Source organism: Lutra lutra, chromosome 1, assembly GCF_902655055.1.
Source record: "Lutra lutra chromosome 1, mLutLut1.2, whole genome shotgun sequence".
NCBI lineage: Eukaryota > Metazoa > Chordata > Mammalia > Carnivora > Mustelidae > Lutra > Lutra lutra.
Genome location: NC_062278.1, coordinates 158,892,587 through 158,897,159, shown reverse-complemented (window position 1 = coordinate 158,897,159; position 4,573 = coordinate 158,892,587). Strand labels below are relative to the sequence as shown.

The 4,573-nt window shown below is 36.3% G+C and overlaps 1 long non-coding RNA gene across 1 annotated transcript; it reads right to left on the bottom strand.

The window, feature by feature from the left end:
- Nucleotides 1-324: 324 nt before the first annotated feature.
- Nucleotides 325-1,810, bottom strand: LOC125086781 (uncharacterized). The gene is made up of 3 exons (XR_007123267.1): nucleotides 1,755-1,810; nucleotides 1,460-1,541; nucleotides 325-423 (listed from the first exon to the last, which is right to left on the bottom strand). It is a non-coding gene; the product is annotated as an uncharacterized LOC125086781 (long non-coding RNA).
- Nucleotides 1,811-4,573: the final 2,763 nt, after the last annotated feature.

Genomic DNA, 4,573 nt, shown 5'->3' with positions numbered 1-4,573 from the left:
TTCATATGCAAATATTATTGATCCATGCCCCCATTTAGAAGCTTTCAAATTGTTTCCAACTTTCTCCTTTTATAAGCAGTGCTGGGATGAATATCCTCATGCATCTGAATTTGGGTACCTGACTGAAATATATTCCTTGGAGAAAGCAATCATTGGGCCATAGAACGAGTGTACACTGTACCCCAGAATCAATCAGCTTTTGCCTAGGAAGAAATGAAGATCTTGAGATGTTAAGTAATTTGTCAAGGTCAAGTTTGAAGCAAGGCTTGTTCTCAGATCTTCTAAATCTAAATGAAATATTTATTTCACAATATGTTACTCCATCTCAATTTCTCAGTGGTTTTTGGAATTGTCTAAATAAAAAACCTTTGGTATGATAGTTTCATGTGTGTTATAGCCTGGAATCTTCCTCATTTTCGTCACCTAAGTAGGGAAAAAATTCAGTATATAAGTTGCAGTTCACACAGAGACATATATAATTGCTATCAGGCTGTAGCATTGGGAATGTAAGCCCCAATCTGTTTTCTTTAAAAAGATCTTCTGTTTTCTGGCAAAGGTCTATAAAACCAGCCAAATATTTTAGAATGGTGATAGAGATGTAACAGTTATCAATCTGAGATATCAAAGTTCCTCTTACAAAAGGGGGCAAACCATTTCTTTAATAATTAAAAAAAAAAGAAGAACATAACTGCTACATTTATCTTTATACATAAGCTTACCCTGAAGGGTGTATATGTGTTTGTCTTTGAGAGAAGTATAAAATGATATGTCATTTAAGATTTTGAATTGTCTCTGGAACTTTATATTTCTTTTGGGTGTTTGAAGAAGTCTTGACTGCTAAAATGTCATCCTGAGGTACATTATTCTCCCTCCCTATTTCCCCTGCCTCAGTTCACATTCATTCCTTAAGGGTTAATTGAGCAACTACTGGATTCCACCAGTGGATGACAAGAATGATACATATTCCTTGTCTTTGTAATACAAAGCAGAGGACAATAAGTGACAGATTTGTGTGCTGAGCCAAGTACTGTAGTTGACCTGAGGGGAGAGCCATGAATCAGTGAGAGTAAGCAAAGAGTAGGGAGGCGATGCCTGAGCTGGACTTTAACAGATGTGGAGGAGGTAGTCAGGCGGAGGAAGGAAGGTAGGTGTCACAAGTACAGGAGACAGCAGAGCCCTTCTTCCTCCCCCTGCACTGACACCCTCACCCCCTTCTCCTGTCCCTACAGTAGCCATGTTCAGAAATAATCCAGCATCCCTGAGGGACGAGGAACAAATGTTCTACATTGCACCATGCTAAGCATACCCCTCCAGTACTTGTGCCTGTGAAATGCATTTCACGCCTCATCTGTTCCCTAAATGAGATGTGAAAGCAGTTTACACCTCGTTTACATTTGTGCTGTTTTACCAAACAGCATAGATACAGCTCCATCCAAAGTAATGAAATGAGGTCAGTCACCCCTTTCTCTCCTTGGACTGAATCCATCCAGCTCTTCAGGTTCTTCCCAGGCTCTGGTGGTTCCCAGGCAACCAGGAATCTACTAAGTGTTGGGAGAGAAGGTGCAAGGCTTAGACATGTAGGCAGTCACTGGTATTCTATTCCTTGTGGGTGGGGCAAATGGCCTTTCTTTCAAGCCAACAATTTAAATTTATTTAAAATGCAGAAATCATAAATGGACAGTTAGAAGAATTTTAACTTTTGCATATAGCTATATAATCAACACTCAGATTAAGATATGGAACACTTCTATTACCCCTGAAGATTTTCTCATGTCCCTTTCCAGTCAATAGCCCAATCCCCAAAGATAGCCTCTATTTTGTCATTTATCACCATAGGTACGTTGTCCTAGTTCTAGAACTTCAAATACACGAAAGCATATAATGTGTACTCGTCTGCTCAAATAATGTCTGTGAAGTTCACATGCGTTGTTGTAAGATCAGTGGCTCATTCCTTTGAATTTTTGAGCGGTAGCTCATTACCTGGATGAACCAGTTTAATCATGCTCCTGTTGATGGACATTTGGGTTGTGTTCTGTTTTTGTCTATTATAAGGAAAACTGCTGTGAATATTCCTGCCCAAGGTTTACAGATTTAGATACTGAGTACTCTCAGGTACATAGTTAGGAGTGGAATTTCTGGGGTATAGTGTCAATGTATTTTAGCTTTATTAGAAACTCCCAAACACTTCTTCGAAGTGATTGTACCATTTCATACACCCATTAGTAGCAGATGAAAATTCTGGCTGCCTTTGGTGATTCAAAGTAATGAGATTGTGTTGGAAATCACTGTAAAGTAGCACAAATGCATTTAAGGAACTTGGGATAAAAGACTAGATTAAAAATTTGGGAAGAGAACTAGAACATGAAAAGAATTCTATGCATGGGTCTGTATTGCCCCCACTCATATCCCCTCAGTGTCCTGATTTTGCCTAAAACAATACTGAAAAAAGTACAGTACATTTTGTGTATTCCAAACTACATGGCTGTAGCATATAAGAAGTGAGTACTAGAAGTTGTTCACCAAATGTAGACTGATAATGTTTCTAATTTTTGCCTATATGATTAATGAATATTTATATCTTATTTCCATCGAGTTTTTCGTGCTTGATAATTAATGGAGTAGAGCATTTTATTTATTTCTTACCAATATTTGTATTTTTTTTAGTGAACTGACTTCATGTCCTATGCCAATATCCTCTAGTGTTTAATTCCTCCTGGTGGTGTTTATATGGCTGTATATTGCTATTGCTTGTCATATATGTTGCAAATACTTCTCTCATTTTGTTGTTTATCTTTCTTTTATTTATTTTTTAATTTTTTAAAAATATTTTATTTATTTGACACACAGAGATCACAAGTAGGCAGAGAGGCAGGCAGAGAAAGAGGGGGAAGCAGGCTCCCTGCTGAGCAGAGAGCCTGATGTGGGACTTGATCCCAGGATCCTGAGATCATGACCTGAGCTGAAGGCAGAGACTTAACCTACTGAGCCACCCAGGCGCCCTATCTTTCTTTTAGAAAAGTGACTTTTATTACCTAAAAAATACTATTTGCTCATCATAAAACATTCAAGCAATGGAGAAAGGGTCATAGGAAGATAAAAATTCTTCCAAATTCCATTCCCCAGAGACAAAACAAAAAACAAATCCTAGAGATAATCAGTAACATTCTGGGGAAAATCACTTCAAACCTCTCTCTCTGCATATAATGGAGAAAAAGAACTGAGTATGTAGGTAGAAGTTTAGAAGAATTGCCTAAGAGTACAGTATAAATTATAATTAAAACAGTTATACTTGGGGCGCCTGGGTGGCTCAGTGGGTTAAAGCCTCTGCCTTCGGCTCAGGTCATGATCTCAGGGTCCTGGGATCGAGCCCCGCATCGGGCTCTCTGCTCAGTGGAGAGCCTGCTTCCTCCTCTCTCTCTCTCTCTCTCTGCCTGCCTCTCTGCCTACATGTGATCTCTGTCTGTCGAATAAATAAATAAAATTAAAAAAAATACCTGAAGAGAATATTATTAAAAAAAAAACAAAACAGTTATACTTAAGATAATTAGGTCTTTATTACAAAATATATTAATTTTCAAATATTCTTTAGTAAGAAAAAAATTCAAGAGTTTGGAATTATGTTTGAACCATATAATTTAACTCTGGAAGGTATCTGGAAATATTTGCTATAAAAGTTGAAGAATTAGCAATCATACTTTCTTCTGTTATTTCCTTAACACTGATGATTTTATTAGTTATCTTATTTTAACGTTGCCAAGTTTTATAACTTTTACAGCCTTTTCTCTAACTGTGATTCCCACAGTGGTCAATTTTTTTTTCCTATTTGAAAACACATCATCAGCATTTCTTTTACCTTGGCATTGCATTTATATTTTCTTTACTTTGGTTTATTGCTATTTATATTCATTTTATTATTCTAACAATTTTCTTCATGAGAGGTTCACAGTGTTAGATTTCCTGAGTTCTTTCATCTTTCAGGATATTTCTCAATTGCATTTGTACTTGGAGAATGACTTGGCTAGGTATCCAATTAACGAATATGTCTTCTTTTTACTCAGAACTTTATGGATATTGCACCATTGTCTACTGATACTAAATGTTGCTTGGATAATGCTGAGCCCAAAAGGAACCTCACCAAATCCCCCTCCTACACACAATCACACACTCCATAAGCCGATCTATGATTTTCTCTTCCAGCCTTGATGCCCACCTGATTTTTCTTTTTTTAAGTATTTATATTTTGATGATTACTCTGGAGATTATAGTGTCTGTCTTTGACTTGTCGAAGTCTGATATTATTTGGAACTATCCTCTTCATGGACCATGTTAAAAATTTTAACTTCATTTAACCTCTTATCAATTTATATACAATTGTGCATTTTAGTTGACTTTACATTTTAAACACAATACTAATAATTATTATTAATAAAACACAATTAACAATAATGATAATTATTATTGTTATCATTATTTTATACAGGAAGCATTCATTTTGGTTGACTTACATATTTGGCTTTTTGTTGTTCTTTGTTCCTTCCTGTATCTCCAAGGCTCCATGTGGAGTCATTTTCTT